The 24,044-nt window shown below is 40.1% G+C and overlaps 1 protein-coding gene across 3 annotated transcripts in view; it reads right to left on the bottom strand.

The window, feature by feature from the left end:
- LIMA1 (LIM domain and actin binding 1) overlaps positions 1 to 23,453 on the bottom strand; it is an 88,146-nt gene extending 64,693 nt beyond the window's left edge. The window contains exons 1-2 of one of the 3 annotated variants that reach the window (XM_007179344.2): positions 23,332 to 23,445; positions 20,663 to 20,696 (exon numbers count right to left, since the gene is read on the bottom strand). The gene's annotated coding sequence lies outside the window, so the exon portion shown is untranslated. Of the gene's footprint in view, positions 1 to 20,662; positions 20,697 to 23,331 lie in introns of all 3 variants that reach the window. The other 2 variants (XM_007179345.2, XM_028165827.2) reach the window with 2 other exon arrangements.
- Between the last annotated feature and the right edge of the window lie 591 nt (positions 23,454 to 24,044).

Below are 24,044 nucleotides of genomic sequence, written 5' to 3'. Positions count from 1 at the left end.
ATTTTGATATCTTATTACTGATGATGTTAACCTTGATCACTTGGTGAAGGTGGTACCTGCCATGCTTCTCCACTGTACAGTGACTGTCTTCTTCCCTTTATATCCCTTAGTTCCCCCACCAGGGATCGAACCTGCACCCCCTGCAGTGGAAGCACGGAGTCTTAACTACCAGACCACCAGGGAAGTCCCATACTGTGGTGTTCCAATGGTGATTTTCTATTGCCCTCACTCCTTCTACATTTATTAATTGGAATTATTCTATAAGGAAGAATTATCCTTTCTCCCTCATTTATTTATTCAATCACTTATATATACTAGTATAGACTCATGGATATTTATTTTATTCTCTGGGTTATGATAATTCCTGGATTATTTTATTCCCTGGGTTATGTTATTTTGTTGCATAGATTATTCTACCTTGGCCATTTGGAGCTCTTGCAGCTTGGCTCTGGTGTCCTTTCAAGATGCCACCAAATTTTTTTTTTTTTAAGCACTTCCTCACTTTCTAGCTCTGTAAGATGTTCCAGATTCATCTTGTGCTTGCCCTGCCCCAGCTCTGGAATCAACCACTTCTCCAAGGAGGTCTGGTTCCTTTTATTGGAGAAACCAAGACCTGGACATTAGGTGTACTCATTGGTACTGAGATGTCACTGCTTCTAGGCTCTCAGGGGACAGGACTAGGAAATATATGTATGTATATTAACCCACATATATACACATCTATATTTCTATATTTATCTCTATATCTACCTATATATATTTATATTTATATATAAATTTATAAATATATACATATATATTTTTAAACTATAAATTCATAGTGATACTTCTGACTCCAATCTAGCATCACAAAATTCATTCTAGTATTCCCTTTTATTTATTTGTAACTTCTTTCTCTGAGGGTGAGAAGCCTAATTTCATAGAATGTGGAGAGAGATCTAGAATCTCCAAAATGATGCCATTGCCAGTTTCTACTCCCTTGATACACCATATATTTTTTCTTTACACTTAGACTGTTATCCCTTCCTCAATATATTCACCTTTCAAGACTCAAGTGAAAAGACTACCTCCTCAAAGAACCCTTTCCTGAACTGCCCTAGCCTTCCCCCAATCAGCACAGTCACTTCCTCTGCCTTATAATAATTTTATAAATCATACTCGAGGGCTTCCCTGGTGGCGCAGTGGTTGAGAGTCTGCCTGCCAATGCAGGGGACACGGGTTCGAGCCCTGGTCTGGGAGGATCCCACATGCCGTGGAGCGACTAGGCCTGTGAGCCACAACTACTGAGCCTGCGCGTCTGGAGCCTGTGCTCTGCAACAAGAGAGGCCGCGACAGTGAGAGGCCCGCGCACCGCGATGAAGAGTGGCCCCCACTTGCCGCAACTAGAGAAAGCCCTCGCACAGAAACGAAGACCCAACACAGCCAAAAATAAATAAATAAATAAATTTAAAAAAAAAATCATACTCGATAGCAAGATTCTTGAGGTGAGAGGACAGATCTACTTTGCCTCTTACCCTCCTAGTATCTAGTATATTGCTTTTTTAAATAGAAGGAACTCTATAAATATGTCTTGAATAAAACTGCATGAAGGTTCAAATTTTACCCAAAACACTATTAGTACAAAAAATGACTGCCATTATATAGTCCTAAGGCAAGTTGAGATGGTAAATATCATTTTTCAGAACTGTGAATTAGTCAGTAATTTTAGCTTATTCAAACTCTGAGATACACTCAAATGATATGAAAAAAGAAAATGGAACCACTAAATAACTTCAAATACTACACATAAAAGGCTCACTACTCTATTATTCAGCAACATGGTGACATACAAGTCTATAGCATGTGAGAATAATCATTGCTACTGTTCTTGGAAGAGCTTCAGCCAGGTCTCTGTAGAAACATATATCCTAGACAATAGGGAAATTGTAACAATAACCAAACTCCCACGGGTCAGCATGGATATAGATATTTGCATAAGGACAGAGTCGCTTCAATAACATTAGCCTCTTTCTTATATCCTCTATAAGAATATTTTGTTCTTAAAAACACTAAGAGGGAGGGCTTCCCTGGTGGCGCAGTGGTTAAGAATCTGTCTGCCAATGCAGGGGACACGGGTTTGAGCCATGGTCCGGGAAGATCTCAGATGCCGTGGAACAACTAAGCCCGTGCGCCACAACTACTGAGCCCTCGCTCTAGAGTCCGCGAGCCACAACTACTGGGCCCACGTGCCACAACTGCTGAAGCCTGCGTGCCTAGAGCCGGTGCTCCGCAACAAGAGAAGCCACCGCAATAAGAAGCCCCTGCACTGCAGCAAAGAGTAGCCCCCGCTCGCTGCAACTAGAGAAAGCCCGCACACAGCAACGAAGACCCAACTCAGCCAATGAATAAATAAATAGAAAGACATTATTTAAAAAAAACAAAAACAAAAACAAAACACTAAGGGAATTCCCTGGCGGTGCAGTGGTTAGGAGTCCGTGCTCTCACTGCTGAGGGCCGGGATTCAATCCCTGGTCAGCCCTCAAGCTGCATGGCCCGGCCCAAAAAACCCAAAACAAAACAAAACAGAAAAGCACTAAGATCCAGGGCAAAAGTAACGAAAAAATAAGTTGTAAAACTGAGAAGCAATTTCACTGGAAACTGCTCACCAAAGAATCAGAGCAATCTTCACTAGGCACTTACAAATATTCACCCTAAGCAATTCACATGTTACTATTCCAGAGATAAAAGAAGAAAGTACCCTCAGATATAATCTTTCCCCCTACCTGGCCTATGTCAGGAGAAAAGTAAGTGTCACAATACTGACTCTTCTATCTTCCCCAGACTCTAACTTTACCTCCACCTCTGACTTTGCCCTAAAAACATGCTCACATTTCTGGGGGGGGTGTGTGTGGAAATTTGGATATATGGATTAAAGAAATAATCCTTTTTTCTCTTAAGCCCTTTCTCCCCTCAAACTACCATCTCACCTTGCTCCCATCTTTAGAACCTTAGTTTCCGGGTCCTCATTGTTTCCACTTCCTCATCTTCTATTCATCCCTCTGCCCACTTGGGTGTAGCTTCCACTCCCACCATCCTGTTGAAATTATTCTCCTGAAGATCTCTTACTATAAAATCCAAGGACCATGTCTCAGTTTTTACCACTCTCTGTTGACATTTGAGTTGTTGATTAATCCCTCATTTTTGAAATTGTATTTCCCCTTGTTTTTTCTTAAATGGAACTCTCCTGCTTCCTTTCCTATCTTTTAAATCATTCACAATTTTCTCATGCAATCCTCTCTCCCTCTCTCTCTCCACTCACCCCTGTTCCTAGGCATTACTCAAGGGTCAGTATCTCTCCTCTCTCTGGGTAAGCTCACCTATGCTGAAGTCATCAAAGGTCACTTACACCAAATGATTCCCAAAGCTGTATCATAAGCCCTAACCTTCCTGACTTTCCACTGCATGATGGATAGCTTCATGTGTCACATAAATACACAACATAAAACAGCCTAAATCATATGAATCATCCTTTTACCATTACCCTTCAAATTGTTTACTTAACCACAGATAATTTTTCTCTAAAGATGAGCTGGCATATGAATTTTTGCTTATATAAAATAAATAATACAGCATGAAAGACAGTATAACGGTAACAAAATGTGTACAAGGTCTGAAGTCAACAAGAGGACTTCCAGGGTCTCACTCTGCCTCTTTGTAATTGTGTTGACCACAGGCACTTGATTCACCTCTCTGAAGAGTACACCGTCATTAACCTTAGCTCATCAAAAATGCCTAATATGTGACACATAGTGAAGAGAGAATGGCATAGGGGCTACGAGCCTGGGCCTTCCTCCGTACATGTTGCTCCCTCTGTCTGAAAATACTTCAGACCCTCCCTGGCCTTACAATATAGATCCCAGCTTAGATGACATTTTCCTCCAGATGCTTTCCCTAACCCCGAAGACTGGGCTAAGAGGCTCCTCAAGTTTCCAAGGGACTATACCTACCCCAACATTGATCACATTGCATTTTTTGGATCACATTGTATTTTAACTCTCAGAACAGTGCCTGGCACATGGGTGGGTACTCAAGTATTTGTTAAATGAAGGGAGGTTTACCAAGTATCTGAAATCATTTGTTGGATTCACCTATTTTTATAAACTAGTACTTTGGGGGGAAAGAAAGTGAAACAAAACAGTGGGTTATGTTTGTTTATTCCGAGATAAATCATTCCAAATAATGGGAAACCAGTGGATATAGCCACCGAAAAAATGGTCTCTAGCATTAAACTCAGGCAGAATACAACGTAACCTTATCTGTATAGATTGTTTTAGTTCACTCTCTCTGTTGGAATATTTCAGGTATTTTCTTACAAATGCTATTTCTTACAAATAACTGGCTCTTCAGGTAATAAAGCTAAATAGTAATTCTAGAAACTAAAAGAGAGCTAAGATGAGAAATAAAGAGGGGGGAGCCTTAATTCAGTAGGTCACACACTCAAGTGTTCATAAGAAGCACCCAGGAAGCTTGTTTTTTTTGTTTTTTTAAAATTAATTAATTAATTTATTTATTTTTGGCTGTGTTGGGTCTTCGTTTCTGTGCGCGGGCTTTCTCCAGTTGCGGCGAGCAGGGGCCACTCTTCATTGCGGTGCGCGGGCCTCTCACTGTTGCGGCCTCTCCCGTTGCGGAGCACAGGCTCCAGACGCGCAGGCTCAGTAGTTGTGGCTCACGGGCTTAGTTGCTCCACAGCATGTGGGATCTTCCCAGACCAGGGCTCGAACCCGTGTCCCCTGCATTGGCAGGCAGATTCTTAACCACTGCGCCACCAGGGAAGCCCAGGAAGCTTGTTTAAAATACAGATTTCCAGGTCCCATGCCACAATTTTGATTCATTAGATCTGGAGTAGGGTCCAGGAAGACCACATTTTAACAAGAACCTTGAAGTGATTCTAGTGTTGGAAGTCTCTCCCCATCATATGCTGGAAAACACTTAAGTAAAAAGGTCTAAGATCTACACATATTCCAAGAAAAATGGAAAAACAGCAGCATAAAATGTTTTTATATTGTTCATTCCAAATTTTACATTGTCATTCAAATTTGGCAGTGTAAGAAAAATGGCTGCCCTTCAAAGGTTAACTGAGGTTTGGACAGAATGAACCTGGGTCACTGAACTGATAAATTTGTTGCCCGTTATCTAGGTTCATCTAGAACTTCCCTGCCCAGATGGCACAAAATTACTGTGCAGGGACTCCCCTGGTGGTCCAGTGGGTAAGACTCCACGCTCCCAATGCAGGGGGCCCGGGTTCCATCCCTGGTCAGGGAACTAGATCCCACATGCATGCCGCAACTAAGAGTTCGCATGCCACAACTAAGATCCCACGTGCTACAACTGGGACCTGGCACAGCCAAAATAAATAAATAAATAAATAAATAAATAAATAAATAAATAAATAAATAAATATTGTGCAGACCAATAACTCATGATAATAAAATTGAGTTCTTTTTCTTTTCTGAAGATTTTTTAACGGCTTATTTATTTATTTATTTATTTGCCATGCCTCGAGGCTTGTAGGATCCTAGTTCCCCAGCCAGGAATCAAACCCAGGCCCACCGCAGTGAAAGCACCGAGTCTTAATCACTGGACCACTGGGGACTTCCCAAAGTTGAATTCTTTTTACTCTTTTCTCTCTAGATTGGTTTGTTGCTGAATTTAAAATGTTGCTTCAGAAAAATATACATGGTTAAAAATACGGTATCTGAATAGAAATTCCAATTTATTTTTATCTACTGAATATGAGGGTAACTAAAATTTATTGACATGTTAAAGTTAAAGCAAGAAGCCAACAGGCTTGAGCTCTAATCTTTATTTAATCTGCCACTAATTAACACTATCATCTGCTTAACAAGTCATCTCTCAGGGCCTCAATTTCCTCTTGTGTAAAATGAAGGGGTTAAAATAGCCTAGTTTTTCTAACTGTGGGTCACAATTAATGAGTCATGAAATCATTTTTAGTGGGTCAGAACCAGCATGCTTGTTTGTTTATGTTAATGAAAAATGGAATGAAACAGAAAATGTTAGAGTGCATCACACATAGTAGAGGTAAATATTCTTTTATAAAGCTTTTGTTTCAGTTTGTGTGTGTATAAACTGGGTAAGAATGTAAAATAGTTCTTACTGTGGCACGTGGTTAAAAAAAATTATAGTTTGACAAGTGTCGGCAAGGATGTAGACAAACTGAAACCCTCATACACTGCTGATGGGGATCTAAAATGGTGCAGCTGCTTTGCAAAAGAGTTGGCAGTTCCTCAAAAGGTTAAATATATAATTATTGTATGACCTAGCAATTCCACAATTCCACTCCTAGGTATGTATGTATGTATGTATGTGTGTGTATCTCCAAGAGAAATGAAAACACATATCCACACATAAACTTGTCCACGAATGTTTCCGAAAGTGGAAACATTCCCAATGTTCATCAACTGATAACAGATAAACAAAATGTGGTTTATCCATATGAAGGTATATTATTCAGCCATGAAAAGGAAGTACTGATACACGCTACAACATGGATGAACCTTGAAAAAATTATACCAAGTGAAAGAAAACAGTCACAATAGAGTACATATTGTATGATTCCATTTATATAAGATGTCTAGAAGAGGCAAATCTATAGAAAACAGAAAGTAGAGTAGTGGTGACCTACCACTTGCGGGTGGGGGAGAAGGGACTGACTGCTAATGGTTATGGGGTTTTTCCAGGAAGTGATGAAAATGTTGTAAAATGGACTGTGGTGATAGCTGCACAACTCTGTTAATATACCACAAACCATTGAATTGCACACTTTAAATAGGTAAATTGTATGTTACATGAATTATGTTTCAATAAAACTGTTATTTAAAAAAATTATAGTTTGAAAGTCACTAGACTAGATGATAGATATCACTGAGGTCCCTGAGAATTCTAAGTGTACCCCCATACAGGGCTCACTTTACCCATCCTCCCACAATGGTTATTTGGAGGCAGGGCAGTAAGTTATCATGGAAGCACCAACTGACTCCAATTCTGATTCCAGTGCTAACCAGATGCATGGTGACCTCTCTGTACTACCCTTTTCTTCTATGTAAAATGAGGACGATAACCTACCCTACAGGGTTGTTCTAAACATAAAAGGAGATAATAAATGTATACCATGCCTGCACATAGCTTGAGGTCACAGCCAGATCTTGTCAGTCTCCGTATGCTTCCGTGTCTAAGACACATTCAATAAACATTATTCCAGAGGCTTCATTAACAGGATCCATATTTGGGCTTAGTTTACATGTCACATTGTCTTAACAAGGCCTATGTCATTAGACTCTGATAAAAAATAATTCATAAGTGTAATTTTTGCTTCAGCTGTTTCACTTTTTTTTAGTGCAAATATTACTCTCTTTATAATATTGTATAATGGAAAGAAATTAGTGGTCTCTTTAAAACACTGAAATTTTAATTTCATAATTATTAGAAAAGCTACCCATCTCTTCTCAAATGTTTGTTTTGGGCACTTTGAGCAATTACTTTTTGTAGTTTCTATTCAGAAGTCAAATTAGGGGAATTCCCTGGCAGTCCAGTGGTTAGGACTCCGTGCTTGCACTGCAAGGGGCATGGATTCGATCCCTGGTTGGGGAACTAAGATCCCACAAGCCTCACGGCGTGGCCAAAAAAAAAAAAAGTCTATTGAGCACTTGAAATGTGACTAGTTTGTATTGAGATGTTCCTTAAGTGTAAAATACATACCAGATTTTATTTAACAACCTAAATGGGAAAAGAATTTGAAAAAGAATAGATACATGTGTATGTGTAACTGAATCACTTTGTTGTGCACCTGAAACTAACACAACATTGTTAATCAACTACACTCCAATATAAAATAAAAAGTTAAAAAAGTCAAATTAGGGGCTTCCCTGGTGGCACAGTGGTTAAGAATCCGCCTGCCAATGCATGGGACACGGGTTCGAGTCCTGGTCTGGGAAGATCCCACATGCCGCGGAGCAACTAAGCCCGTGCGCCACAACTACTGAGCCTGTGTTCTAGAGCCCGCGAGCCACAACTACTGAGCCCGAGTGCCTAGAGCCCATGCTCCGCAGCAAGCGAAGCCACCGCAATGAGAAGCCCACGCACTGCGACAAAGAGTAGCCCTCTCTCGCTGCAACTAGAGAAAGCCCACACGCAGCAACGAAGACCCAACGCAGCCAAAAATAAAAATAACTAACTAAATAAATACAATTTTTTAAAAAGTCAAATTAAACATTATTCACTTTTTTAGTATAAACGTAACTAAACTGCAAAAAGGATAAGTCCATATATAAATGTTGGAATGTGCAATCAAAATTTTTTTTCTTTAATTAGGTGAGTAGTTTTCAAAAATAGTTCCAGCAGCCAAGGTGTAATCCATCAGCGTCCCTCCCATTTCCCCACACCGTCACCCTCCTTCACCCTCCTCCTTCCTTTTGGGGAACGTCTCCTCCGCTGGTCTCAACAAACACTTCAAGCTGCCATTTTCTTCACTGTCTAGCTTCCTTGGTCAGAGTGACTGGTCAAGGGGTGAGCCTGCTCATCATAAACAATTAGGTGGAAATATATAACATACAAAACAGAAGTCTTGGGCTTCCCTGGTGGCGCACTGGTTGAGAGTCTGCCTGCCAATGCAGGGGACGTGGGTTCGAGCCCTGGTCTGGGAAGATCCCACATGCCGCGGAGCAACTGCGCCCGTGAGCCACAACTACTGAGCCTGCGCGTCTGGAGCCTGTGCTCCGCAACAAGAGAGGCCGCGACGGTGAAAGGCCCGCGCACCGTGATGAAGAGTGGCCCTGCTTGCCGCAACTAGAGAAAGCCCTCACACAGAAACGAAGACCCAACACAGCCCCAAAAATAAATAAATAAATAAATAAATTAAATGCTGGCTTAACTCCAAAAAAAAACAGAAGTCTCTACCTGCTCTTGTCCACCCCTTCTCCCAAGCCAATTCTACTTCCCAAAGGTAACCTCTGTCACAGTTTGGAGTAAAGATTTTCTGATATTGCCTCTATATGTTAATAACAGCAAACACATAGTACTATGTGTCAGTCACTGTTCTAAGCATTCAGTACACATTATCTCATTTTATCTTCACAACAGCTCATGAGGAAGCTATTATCACTATGCCTATCTTACAAATGAGAAAACTAAGGCACAGAGAAGTTAACACACGTCACACGTGAACACACATTTTAAAAAATTGTAATGGTTTTATGTTGATGTGCTATTCAGTAGTTATTTCTTCTTGGACATCTTCCCACATTAAGATGTACAGATCAGATCTACCTCAACCTTTCAGTACCACATACTATTTCACTCTGCAACAGTTTATGACTTATTTAATGAGGCCCGTGTCAATGAACATTTATGTTGTTTTAGGTTCTTCATTTTTAAGAACAGGACTGCAGTGAACATGCTTCTACTATTGCCTACTTTTAGGTGTGCATCTACGGTGTAACTTCCTAAAACAGCATTTCATAGATTCAAAAGACCTATGTATTAAAATTTTTAATAGACATTTCCAAATGTTCCTCAAAAAAAGTTGTATCAATTTATATATAATTTTGCATCAATGTATATTTGAACCATTAGCTATTATGAGAAAGCTTATTCTCTACATCCTTGTCAATGTTGAGCATTATTTTTTTTGTTTTTTGTTTTTAATGTGTACCATTTTTTAAAGTCTTTATTGAACTTGTTACAATATTGTTTCTGTTTTATGTTTTGGCTTTTCGGCCTCGAGGCATGTGGGATCTTGGCTCCCCCACCAGGGATTGAACGCCCACCCCTTGCACTGGAAGGCAAAGTCTTAACCAGTGGACCACCAGGGAAGTCCCATACTGAGCATTATTAATCACTTTTATTTTTTCCAATCTGCTAGATATGTGAAAAATGGTACATCAGTGTTTTAGTTTTTATTCTTTTAATCATAAGGGAAGTTGAGCGTATTTTTAAATGTATATTGGCCACTTAATACACTTACTTTTTGAAACTACATTTATTTTTAAAAGGTCATTTATAAATTGTTTATTATCTCTACAACTTAATTACTTCTTAAATTTGCACAAGGACCTTCTGAATATCATGTGTAACTCCTTGTACAATTCAAATTGCCTCTCACAGCAGCTGTCTTTCCTGGTGTCTGATTCCTATCCAGATCTCATTAATATTCTTTCCAAATAGAAATGTTGCTTCTCTATACAGATGAGATCTTCGTTTCTGTAGAGTTCTCTTCTGTAGGGCACCCACCCAGTACAGCACAGCACAACCCTGTGAGAAGCCTGACTGACACTATGTGACAATCCAGGCATTAAGATCACTCCCTCTGGTTGTGCTTCAGCTGCTACCCTCAACTAGCCAGTCTAAGGCTTCTTAGTCGTGTGAGGGGAAGGGTGCTCTGAATATCAAGATCATCTTTGGAATCTGAATCTCTCATGCGGAGTCCAAACACGTCTAATTTTTCTGAAAAGGGTCCCCTATGATTCCAATGTAAAAACAACTTTGGGAGTGCAGTTTTGGCTTGATCCCAGGGTCATTAGGTCAGAGCAGGAAGGCAGACATAGACCCTAATCACCCACCATCTAGATGACTGTGTCAGAATCAGGTAAAAGTTTGAGCCACCTTAGCATAGGGATCAGTTATATGCAAAGACATTCATTCCATTTGATCTTATTCACTTAATCCTTAATGATACCATGAAATAAATACTATTCTCGTCTTTCAGAGGAAGAGGCTCAGAAAGGTTAAATAACTTGCTCAAGGTAACACAGCTAGTAAGTGGCAGAGCCAGGATTTGAAAAAGTCTGACAGACCCTAATGTCCGTGCTCTGACGATTTACTGAAAATCACATCCTCCCTGTATCTGGGAGTGGTCTGGGCCAGTCTCAAAGTGTCTCAAAACTAGAAATGGAAACGGCTGGGCCACATACCCCAGCCTGTTCCACCTCTAAGTCAATTTTGCCCCAGTTTCTTTCAGCTCAGGTCCACATCTTGAGTCTACCACTTATCTATTTATTTATTTATTTTTTGGCCATACCACCCAGCTTGCGGGATCTTAGTTCCCCAATCAGGAACTGAACCTGGGCCCACTGGCAGTGAAAGTACCAAGTCCTAACCACTGGACTGCCAGGAATTCCCAACCACTTATCTATTAAGTAAAATTAGGAAAATCACTCTAAGCCTTAGTTTCATCATCTCTAAGATGTTCTTTTAGCTTAGTGCTAAAATAAGTGCTTAATAAATATTGACAGTAGTGGTGGTAATAACAATAGCTAACATTCATTGAACATTTACCATGTACTAGATATTGTTTTAATTGTTTTGCAAATATAAATTTATTAATCCTCATAGTAACACACTCAGAATAGTATTGTCCCACTTTACAGATGAAGAAACTGGGGCCCAGAGAGGTTAAATAAATCCTAGCTCTTACTCATTTTTTAGAAGGCTGGGATGGAAACAAAATGATCTCAGGCACAAAGGATAAACCAGAAATGCAGTTCCAATGCACACTGTACTTCATGGTCTACTTATTTTTGTTAAATCAGCAATTTTAAAAAAAGAGCATCTCTGATGTTGTCTCTGAGAAACTGGTAGTTACAACCAGAAAAACTACAGCTGCTCAAAACCCTGACACCATTTCTCTGCATCAAAAAGTCTAAACCTCTGTCAAATTGTACCTTGAAAGGGCCAAATTTTAGGTGTTCTCAACACCTCTGTAAAAACTCTAAGTTGAAGATGATATAATTATCATTTTCTTACATGCTTCTATTACTTTATTCATTCGTTTGAATATCTTATCTTCTTGTACTTTTGAAACCCACATTAGCTTTTTACATAATTGTGGTAATCTTCACAAAGCTTATTTAGACAGTTTAAAGAGTAACCCCCAATTATGGCCTTTACAAACTGACTTCAGTCTAAAATTTTTAGGTCAGGAAGAACTGACCAAGAACCTTTCTAATCTTTTTTTTTTTTCTTTAAATTAAGGAATTACCAGATCTAATCCAATTTTAATTCTATCTCTTCTCTCAAATCTAATTTGTTATTTATTCACTAGGTTCTTCTTCCCCCTTCTCCCCAGTTGATAATTAACTCACTGTAAGGACAAACATAGTCCGATGCAGTGAGGTTTTTTTCCAGTATTTTTTCACACATAGCAAGGAAAATCTCTCCAACTAAGTAAAAAACCCAAAACAAACAAAAAACCCCAAAAAAACAAAACAAAACCCCCACAGATAATGATGTCAATAACTTCAAATTTAAAGTGAAAATTAGAGAAAAGTACAGTTAATTGGAAAAAGAATATAGAAATTTAGAGTTGACTGAGGCCATTACACAAAACATGGATTTACTCTGAATTCCTGTTTCTTCTTTAACCTTTGCACCATTTCATACTTGAACATCAGATGCATCAAATATCAGTTCCTGGTACAGTGCAGGAGCTCAATAAATATCTGTTATATGAATGAAAAACAGTATTATCCTAGTTCTCAGTTCCCACATATCTTGACAAAGGCCCACCTACATAATTGAGTGTCTGCCTATGAACTACATACTCTCAGTCTTGAAAATTACATGCTAATTAAGACAAAGTGGCTAATTAAAGAGTCTTCTTTGCAATGTCAAAGCAGAAGAAATACATACACTTATTTAATAAGGCTGCATCTGTTAAAGATATAACCTCCTTATACCAGTCCTTTGTCCTTAATAATTAATCAAGTTTTCTCCAAATACAGGGCTTCTTAGTTTCACTCCTGGCCATTTCCAGGAAGGGCCTGGCTTCCATTCTTCTTATCTGAAATTTTAGATGATGTATTTTTTTCAGGACTTGCTCAATCTTAAAAGCCAGTTCAGATCAATTTAACCAATCCCTTCAAGTAGGAGAATTAAAACGGGTTTACTGAAAAGTGACTCTTCTCTAGGCAAGTTCTCTAATCTTTCCTTTCTGTAAAAATCTGAGAAGCTAACCCAGAACAATGCTTTAATCAAGGACAAGCATAGCCAAGGCTGGTCACATAAAGAATTACCAAATCACACAGTCACAGAAGTGATAAAGTTTTGCTACTTATGTGAACCAATGCTATGCATCATATTTCTTAAGGACTGGTTACAAACATATTAATGATTTAATTACATTTTAATGTTTACCTTCTAAAATTACATCAAATTACGGTGCTGTTTTTAAAAAGCCATTGAGAGGCATTTATTGAGTAGTGGTCTTTTATTCACCATGGGAAAGTCAATCAGCTTCTTTGGGTAGGTCTCAGTTTCTTTATCTCAAAAACAGATAATAATTCACAAGGGATGGTTATGAGGATTAAGTGAGAAAATAAAAGTATAACTACTTTGAAAAGTATAAATTGCTATAAAAACTATTATAATTTTTAATAAAATTTCAAGCCAGTTTCAAGGAAAAAAATTAATGGGATTAAAAATTATTCTACCCAATGAGGAGAAATTGGAAAAAAATTAGAACTGATTACTTAACATTGTCTGGTTTGGCTAGATGTTAACAAGAAACCCCTTGGTTAATTAAGACTGTTGCTAAAAACTTCTCTAATCAATACACTGTCCTATTTCAGGGCATGTAGTAAGTATAATGAAAATAATTTCATCTTTCCTTGAGGATTCTAGGTAGCTTTCTTATTTTTCTCCTAGAGAAGGAAAGCAGAATAAAATTTCTGGTTGCTTGAAAATTCTAGTCAGTTGGCTCTAGTTTTGCTATACTTGCTTTTAAAAATGTAATGAGAGCTAATAGACTAGTATTGGCCAGCAGTAATAACCCTGAAAGTAGATGCTGACAGTGGTAGTAAAATAGTGGCCTGGATCCTGGGAACATCTTGGAAAACCTGCACTCAGGTGGAACTGAATCCTGCCTATCACAGTATCCAAACCTTTGTCCTGCTACCTTCAGAAATCCTCAGAGACTGCTACCTGATTTGAACCCTGATGGAACTATCTCAAGCTGTTGTCCATTAAAAAAAAACACACACAACAAAACTTTGGATTGCAAACCAAAACAAGACTTGTTAAAAGGAGAAGTCTCTCTTCAAGGCTCATTCATTCATTCAACAAATATCTGAGCACTTACCATGTGTCAAGCAGTGCTCTATTTGCTCAGGATATAACACTAAAAGTGACAGACAAGGTCTCTGCTCTCATGAAGCTTCCATTCCACTGGGGAAGCTGGACAATTAAACACTGTGATTAGTACTGTGAAGGAAATACAAAGAGAGTAACTGGAGTGGTGGTAGGAAAGGGGGCAGATACTTTAGATACTGGTCAGGGAAGGCCTCTCATTTGAGTGAATGACAAATGACATCTGAGGTGAAACCTGAATGATGGGGAGGAGACAGGCAGCCAGCCAGGTGAAGAGAAGAGATGGGAGAGTTTTCCTGGCAAAGGAAATAGCAAATGCAAAGGCCCTGAGGCAGGAATAATATGGCTAGGGAGTGAGTGAGAAGTATGAAATGATGACAGAGCCAGTTTAAATAGGGTTTACAAGGAATGGTAGAAGATTTTAATTTTATTCTAAGTGTGATGTGAAGTCAAACATTGTTAGACAATAGTGTTTGCAAGATATGTTTAATGTATTCTATGAGTATTTAATTGCTTATTACATGTATAATGGTTGCAAAATGAAAAGGAAACGCAAGGTTCTCACACTTAGAAGGTTTACAATCTATTAAGGAAGCAATAATTCATAAATAGTGACAGCACTAAGGTAAAAAATGAAGTAAAAATAAAGTGCCAACTGAAGGCTGGGGAGGGAGCCACTGATTCAAATAGAAGACTTTAGAAAAGGCTTCATTTTTTTAAAGTAGCATTTTATTTGAGCTCTTAAGGAAAAAGGATTTAAGTGGGGGGGGGGCGGGGGGGAAGAGGGCGGAGTCTGAGGCTGTGGGAACTGCATGAGCAAAGGCACAGAGGCAGGAAGGGACAGGGTGGGTCCAGGAAACCGTGAATCATTGTATGGCTACAGTGCCAGGTGGGTGGGTAGTGATGTGAGAGATAAGCTTGGAAAAAATAGGCTGTCGGGGTGTGGGAGTTGGGGTCTTGAATGGCATGCAGAGAAATTCAGACTTGATTTACTTGGGCTTTGGTTCCCCTTAAGTATGTAAAAGAATCTCTTCAGGTACTTGTTAAAACTGCAGATTCCCATGCCCTATCCCTCCAGATACATTGATTTGTAAGTCTAGGTGGGACCTAAGAATCTCCTTTTTAAACCAACACCCCAGGTGATTCTGAAACAGATAATCAGGAAACCATACTTTGAAAATCAGTGTTCTATTTTTTTATGACAAGTCTGGACTGAAAGGGAAAAACTGAAGCCAACTCTAAGGATTGCTCAAGGACTCTAACAAAAAAGGAGGAGCTGAGGACTTCCCTGGTGGTGCAGTGGTTAAGAATCCGCCTGCCAATGCAGGGGACACGGGTTCGATCCCTGGTCTGGGAAGATCCCACATGCCGCGGAGCAAGTAGGCCCATGCGCCACAACTACTGAGCCTGCGCTCTAGAGCCCGTGAGCCACAACTACTGAAGCTCGTGTGCCTAGAGCCCGTGCTCTGCAACAAGAGAAGCCACCGCAATGAGAAGCCTGCGCACCACAACGAAGAGTAGACCCCGCTTGCTGCAACTAGAGAAAGCCCGCGCACAGCAAGGAAGACCCAACGCATCCAGAAATAAAATAAATAAATTTAAAAAAAAAAAGAAAAGGGGGAGCTGAATTAGAAGAGTGATAAAAGAGCCATTATCACTGTTGGGATAGTATCAACCAAAGCTGGTGATTAAATGTGGGAGGAGAGAAGGACAGAAGTGTTCAACACAACTTCTAGCCTTGTCCTTAGGGAACCTGGTGCAGAGGGACCGTCCACATGGTCTACCAGGTGTTGGAAATATGAATCGGGGCTCAGAAGATATGCAAAGGCACTAAACATACTAGTTAGGTACTCCAAAGTAAATTGAAGACAAATTAAAGAATATAAAAAGTAAAACCATAAAATTTAGAAGGAAATTGAAGTTAATACTTAACCCATCTCTGGATGGCAAAAGACTTCTGAACATAAAAGCAACAAAGAAATACCAAAGAAAAAGATCTATAGATAAGAAATAGGGCTTCCCTGGTGGCGCAGTGGTTGAGAATCTGCCTGCCAGTGCAGGGGACACGGGTTCGAGCCCTGGTCTGGGAAGATCCCACATGCCGCGGAGCAGCTGGGCCCGTGAGCCACAATTACTGAGCCTGCACGTCTGGAGCCTGTGCTCCGCAACAAGAGAGACCGCGATAGTGAGAGGCCCGCGCACCGCGATGAAGAGTGGCCCCCAATTGCCGCAACTAGAGAAAGCCCTCGCACAGAAACGAAGACCCAACACAGCCATAAATAAATAAATTAAAAAAAAAAAAAAAGAAATAATATACCACGTACAAAATTAAAATAACTAAACATTTGACCATAGAACAAAGAATTAATATTCTTAAAACGAAGAGCTTATATGGGAATTCCCTGGTGGTCCAGTGGTTAGGACTCAGCGCTTTCACTGCCAGGGCCGGGTTCAATCCCTGGTTGCGGAACTAAGAATTAAAGACAAACAAACAAAAAACCGAAGAGCTTATACAAATCACAAAGAAAAAAACACTAAGAATAGTTTCTGTATGGAATAGTGGAAGTTATTAAATAACTTGGCTTGGTAGCCTAAACATCTTGTCATAAAGAGACTTGCTTTATATGCACTAGAGATGATCGGGCTTTGTCACATAGATCGGCAGGGCTCATTCGATGTACTTTACCAGGTAATCAAGTGTCAATCTACGGGAGTGCCTAAAAATACCGATTGTTGTAACTTCTATTGTCTTGAGGGTACAAATACATTAAATTGCCCCCAAGCTCCACTAAGCCTTGATACCCCAAGGGAAACTGCCTTTATTGCATCCAGTCTTTCCTTGGCTCTATCTATTTAAAATGTGTGCAGGGTCAGGGATGGGACAGAAAACAATTTCACAATGTCTAGTGAGCAGTGGTTCATAAGTCATCCTTTCGATACACAGGTTGTATGGACTTTGGGATCAATAGCCCAACCCTCTCATTTTACAGATGAGGCTCAGAGAAGATGAATGACTTGCCCAAGATCACCTAAGTGGTTGGTTCCCAACACTAAGTTGGGAGTCCTGACTCTTAAGCCAGCACCCTTTCCATCTTGCAGTGCTGCTCCAGCCATCACAAGCTCTGGATTCTCAAAATAATGGACATGTAAAACACCATAGTGTCAACTTCTACACACTTTCCACTTTAATCACTCCACTCATTCAGTTTGGCCTAATAAAAACCTGTACTCCCTCCCCCAAAGTCCCCAATAAATGAAAGAACTCCAAACAAACAAATAAAAAACATAATCAAAATATTAAGACATTTAAAAATGGGAACAGATTAACCAAAAGACAATTCACAGAAATGTAAATGAAGGTATGAAAAAATGTTCACTCTCACTAGTAATTACAGAAATACAAATTAAATCACTTTTGCTTATCAAATTAGTAAAGATAAAAAAATAAGATTCAGTGTTAACGAAGGATGCACTAAGAGGCCCTCACAATCACTATAGGTGAGAATATTAATCTAGTCATTATGAAAACACAATTTGACAGCAGTATTTTTTAATTTTCATGCCCTTTGACCCAGTAATTAAACTTCTAGGAATCTAACCTAAGGAAATAATGAGTGATTCGTACAAAGATTTATGCATAAATTTGTTCTCAGTTTTTCACTCATTAATAATGGTGTAAAAATCAAAACACCCAAGTACACAGTTAAATTTTGCAACATCAATACAATAGGGTGTTAAACATCCATTAAAATTGTTTTCAAATAATTTTGATGCCATGGAAAATCATGGCATAATGTAAAGTGTAAAAGCAGATACAAAACTCTATCTACTAGGGGCTTCCCTGGTGGCGCAGTGGTTGAGAATCTGCCTGCTAATGCAGGGGACACGGGTTCGAGCCCTGGTCTGGGAAGATCCCACATGCCGCGGAGCCGCGAAGCAACTAGGCCTGTGAGCCACAACTACTGAGCCTGTGCGTCTGGAGCCTGTGCGTCTGGAGCCTGTGCTCCACAACAAGAGAGGCCACGATAGTGAGAGGCCTGCGCACCGCGATGAAGAGTGGCCCCCAATTGCCGCAACTAGAGAAAGCCCTCACAGAAACGAAGACCCAACACAGCCAAAAATAAATTAATTAAAAAAAAACAAAAAACTCTATCTACTGTAATAAAATGAACCCAATTACCTGTGTGTTTATGTGAGTGTGTTTGTGTGTATCAAAGGAAAAAAAAAAAAAGACTGAAAGGAAGTACACCAAATAGTACTTCTCTCCAGAACAGATTATGGACTATTTTGTCTCCTTCATAATTTATTTTTTTCCCAGGTTTTCTGTAACTAGCATATATAATTCTTATTTTCAAAATATGTATGGATGTTTGTATATGTGAAAATAAAACAAGAATTATATCTATACTATGAAAAGAGGTTTTAAAGATGATTAATTTGTAAATCACTCACATTCAGGTGTCAGTTGAAGTCATGGAAATAGATCAGATTGCTCGGGGAGAGAGTATAAGGAGAACAGGATGCTGGACAGGACCATGGCAAACACACACATTTAAGGGGCAAAAAGACTGTGAATTAGTGAAGGAGCATGGAAGGAAATGGTTAGATGGAGAACCAGGTAGAGTCACATCAAGAAAGCCACATGAAAGTGGACAGAAAAGTTGTCCACTTGGTCAAATGTTGTCAAGTGATGAGGAGGACAGTGACAGGGCCATTAGAGGGAAATCACTGGGTACTACGCATGGACAGATCAGTTTCCTCTAGTGCTGGTGGTGGAAACCAAATCTGAGCAAATATTACCTGTTCAATAAAATTGACTGTGAGGAAAAGAAGTCCTCTGCTTAAATTATTTGCTTAAGCTTCAGTTTATGGTGGAAAAAGGTTGTGGAAATCTAAAACCAAGTAAAAGCATATCGGGATGACTAATCTATGGGTAATGAAACAAAAATTGGCAATACTTTGGTGTACAAGAAAAAGCATATTTGAGGGATTGTAAAGTTTCCATTTAGTGAGCTCCATTATAGGATAAATAAGGGAAAAAACAGCTCCACACTCGTTACCAGAAGTCCAAAAACCTGTTATCTTTTTTCCCCTAAACATGCAAGTTCTTAGTTTCAGAGCAGTATTAAAGAAATTCTTTAAAAATAAAAATAATGTAAAATTTCATAGTATCATGTTAACATTTTTTTTTTTTTTGCCTTTTTTTTTTTTTTTTTTTTCTGGCCATGCCGCACGGCTTGTTGGATCTTAGTTCCCCGAACAGGGATTGAACCTGGGCCCTCCCTCGGCAGTGAGTGTGGAGCCAAGGAATTCCCCATGTTAACTTCTTATGACTGGACATGTGAAGTTTCTAGAAACATTTTCAAATATAAAGAAATCATCTGACATGCTAAATAATGGATTTCTTGTTGGGTCAAACCTCGTCCTGTTTATGAGAAGAGGTCTGCATTAGCACAATAACTTGACTGAATCTCAAGGACTTTCCCTCCAGCCACAGAATAAACAAATCAGTATGGCCCTACCAAGAGTACCATTTACCATAGAATCTCAATTCCACAACCATTAAGTAGAAACTACTCAACTTACAACCACTCATTTGTTACTAAAGAACCTTGAAGAGTCTGTGTTAAGTAATTTAACATCACCTGGAGATTACTGTACACAATCCAAAATAAAGTACTTTAACTTCCTATCAAAAAACATACAGTGAAAGACCATACCAACCTCAAAAAAAAAAGTCTTTTCTTATGGAAATTCCTGACTTAGGAACCAAGGCACACTTTTTCCTATCTGCAGAAAGAGTACAATTCCAATCTCAGGGAAAGTCACCTATTTATGAGTGTATGGAATTTAGAATGCCTGAAAACTAGTGTTGCTGTCAACATAAATAATGACAAATTCTCCCGATTTGTGGTTAGGTGGCCTTTTATGGCAAAGATGTCTAATGATCTCCCACACTCTCAACATTCTTTTGTGTCTGTGTTGTATGTATGTCTTTGATGAACCTTTCTGATACAGAAGCTCTAACTGTTGAAATATACCAGAGGAGGTACTTCCCTGGTGGCGCAGTGGTTAAGAATCCACCTGCCAATGCAGGGGACACGGGTTCGAGCCCTAGTCCGGGGAGATCCCACATGCCGCAGAGCAATTAAGCCCGTGAGCCACTACTACTGAACCTGCGCTCTAGAGCCTCAAGCCACAACTACTGAAGCCCGCGCGCCTAGAGCCCGTGCTCCACAACAAGAGAAGCCACCGCAACGAGAAGCCCACACACCGCAATGAATAGTAGACCCTGCTCGCCACAACTAGAGAAAGCCCGTGTGCAGCAACGAAGACCCAACGCAGCCAAAAAAAATAAAATAAATAAATAAATTTATTTAAAAAAAAAAAAACAAAGGAAAGAAAAATACCAGAGGAAATCCAGATACTTGAAACCTTAAGAGGAACAATAATTAAAATTTGTACTTGAAAACATAAGTAAACAACAAAATCATCGTAGATACACAAGATACATGCAAATACATACTGTTTTTCCAAAAATTCCTGGTGGGACCACTTTCCTAGAGTGTGAACAGAGAGAAACAATGTCAAAGGAGGTAAGAAATGTGTTCATCAAGTACCATGGCTCATTGCCAAATGAAACAACCATCATCTGTACTATTAACTCAAAATCTCTATTTTATTTTATTTTTTTTAACATCTTTGTTGGAGTATAATTGCTTTACAATGTTGTGTTAGTTTCTGTTGTATAACAAAGTGAATCAGCTATATGTATACATATATCCCCATATCCACTCCTTCTTGTGCCTCCCTCCCACCCTCCCCATCCCACCCCTCTAGGTGGTCACAAAGTACCGAGCTGATCTCCCTGTGCTATGCAGCTGCTTCCCACTAGCTATCTATTTTACATTTGGTAGTGTATATATGTCCATGCCACTCTCTCACTTCGTCCCAGCTTACCCTTCCCCCTCCCCGTGTCCTCAAGTCCATTCTCTATGTCTGCGTCATTATTCCTGTCCTGCCCCTACGTTCATCAGAACCATTTTTTTTTAAAAATCTCTATTTTAAAAATGAAAAACATAATCATATAGAAGGGACTGTGGCATGTTCATCCTCTATATACTAGAACAGTGGCACACTGTAGGCAGTTACTAAATGCCTGCAGTTTATGAAGAACACTGCAGACTACCACAGACTTCAGATCATTAAAACTCTGCAAAGAATCTTCAAACATTTCTGACCCTTTTCTCCTCCACCCTGTCCCCTGCTCCAAAAAACAAGAAAAGAAAAGAAAGAGAAAGACAGAAAAAGACATTTTGAGGGCACCTTAGCAAGAAAAAGTATCCTCTGTCATCAAGATGTGCTGTTAATAGAATTGTTTTCACTGCTGAAGCTTTCTTTTCTTAGAATTATTAGGTGGTTAAAATTTGGCCCACCTTTAACCAGACTCTGGAACAAAACTTGAATGTACCAAGCTAAACAAAGTTACATAATGGACCAAGTTTTACAAAATGGCACTGCTTTGCTAATGTTGCCAATACACTATTCTCTTCCCAGAGGCTCTAGAGTTCAGGGACTACATGATAACAACACTTCTAGGCCCAATTCAGAACTGTGAAAATAGCTCCACCAACTATTTACTGAACTACATAGAATTAATGACAAGTCCTAATCCCATTATCAAAAGGCCATAATGTTGACAGAACATAAGGTAAGGAATATGACTGACACAAATACATGGACTGAAGAGAATCACTCACTATTGCTCAAAGGTTTTTGTTATTGTTGTTGTTTATTTTGTTTTGTGTTCAAGGAAAAGCAGAAGAGGGAATTTTTTTTAAACTGTATTCTCTGTGCTCCTCCAGCACTCTGGGTTGATCTCTAGTATAGCACTGGCCTCACTAATACTCTATGTTGTATCTATTGTCCTGCCTAACCCATTTGATTTTAAGCTATTTTAGAGTAAGAACATTTAGAACTTTGAATCCACAGGGCTGACAATACAAGAGGCACTCAATAAATGTTTTGTCCAAAAAAATGAAATGAGTTCTTAAAGTGATTACCTAGTACCATGTTATGTGTTGTTCTATCAATGCAAAACAAAGAAATACATATGCACACACTCGTTTTTGAAGGTCTACCTAAAACATGATCATCCTTCATCCAGGCTATAACTCCACAGGAGCTTATGAAATGCTCATTGAGGGTCATCTTCTTTTGTGCCTACATCAGACCTCAGAAGAAAGTGTTATTTCATGGTTTCTAAAATACTTATTTGTGAATAGTATTAATAACTATGCAAATGAAAAGTATTCTATTTAAGCACTTAAATCAAGAGCAAAAGAAAGAACACCTAATGCAAAAGAAGACCTCTCCCCTTTTAAAGGGTCACTGTCTTAAAGGCCGATAACTCCCTAAGTATCTTTGACTAACTTGAAAAGTCAAGTCAATAGAACCATCTGGATTAGGCAGACTCTTGAAAGCTGGAATTAGGTGAAAGATAATAGTATTTCAAATATCTCTCACCAGGATTGTAAGCACCAGTAAGGAGGTAAGGAAGGGTGCCAGATGGTTAGCTCCTAGCACCTACAGCTTCAGGCTTAGTAGGTGTAGCCAGGGGTGTACAGTTACCTTATATTAACACCCACGTATTGACAGGTGCCAGCGATATGTACACGATAGCGATTCTGGGGTGACACATCCAGCTGTAAGGACTGCTATATTATCAACTTATCTCAAAAGTCTGAATGGAAGGGGAGAAAAATCGAAGAGGGAGAGAATGGCTAAAAATGGAGAATGGAAAAGAGCAGTTGAATTATCAGAATATTTCCCTGGGAGACTATTTTGAATTTTGATGAACTGCCGTCTTCCTTCACCACACCAAAAAAGTATATACTGTTATATATAGTTAGAAAGGAGTGTTCCTGTTGGAAGAGGAGGGGGTCCTATCAGTTCCCGCCCTCAGGCAGCAAAGGCTCCGCTCTACATAATTACTCCAACCGCAGCGCAGTAGCCAGAAGTGAGTAAAGAGCAAAGGATCAGCAGCTCCTCCACTCCCTTTCTCGAGGGGGAGGGGTTCACGCTCCTTGTGTTCCCCCCACCCCCAAAAGTCGCGGGAGAAAGAGGGTGTGGAGGGAATTCGAGGTCTCCGCGCACCCTCCGGCTGTGGAGGATGTGGAGAAAGAAGGCCCTTACCTGGCTAACAGCGGTCTTTTCTCTGCGCTGCTACCAGCCCTGCTACGGGTCCCTGGCGCTTTGCCTCGCGCACCTGTCGCGACCCAGCTGCAACACCTAGAGCTCCTTGCGGCCCCGCCCCGGTCCGGCTCAGAGCCCCGCCCCAGACCCCGCCCACCAGCGCGGAGGCGCGCACGTCAGACCGTCTCCCGCGCGGCCTCGGGGTGAGCGTGCGTGCCGCCGGCTGCGTGCTCCGCCTCACGGCTGCTCGCGTTGCTCAGCGGTGCGGCGTCGGCGTGGTGAGGGGTGTGGCTGCTTTTTCTAGGAGTCGTGTCTCATTCTTTGTTCTCTGAGGGGGTCCACGCAATTGCACGACCGAGAGCTCTGTGCTTCTGTTCTTTGGCTTTAACCCGCTGACTCAGAGCTTCCACAGTTTGACTCAAGAGCGACTAGCAGGTTTGTCCTAGGTTCAAGTGTAGGCCAGTCACCAACCAGGTTCCTGGTGCTTTGGGGGTAAGTTATGTGCGCAGGGAGGGTGTTCTAGAGGAGGCCGTGGGGTGTAGTGGAAAGAGCTATAAATTCATCCTGGCTCCACCGCTTGAAGTTCAAGTCGCCTCACCTCACTAGGGCAGAGTTTCTTCATGTAAATGCAGGGGTTGGACAAGGGCAGATCTCCAAGTTCTCCAGCAGCTCTGCTCTAGCCGTTATCATTCCTTCATTTAGAGCTGTGCTCT

This window comes from Balaenoptera acutorostrata, chromosome 11 (genome assembly GCF_949987535.1).
Source record: "Balaenoptera acutorostrata chromosome 11, mBalAcu1.1, whole genome shotgun sequence".
Lineage (NCBI taxonomy): Eukaryota > Metazoa > Chordata > Mammalia > Artiodactyla > Balaenopteridae > Balaenoptera > Balaenoptera acutorostrata.
The sequence above is the reverse complement of the archived record's forward strand: the minus strand, read 5'-3'. Positions and strand labels throughout refer to the sequence as shown.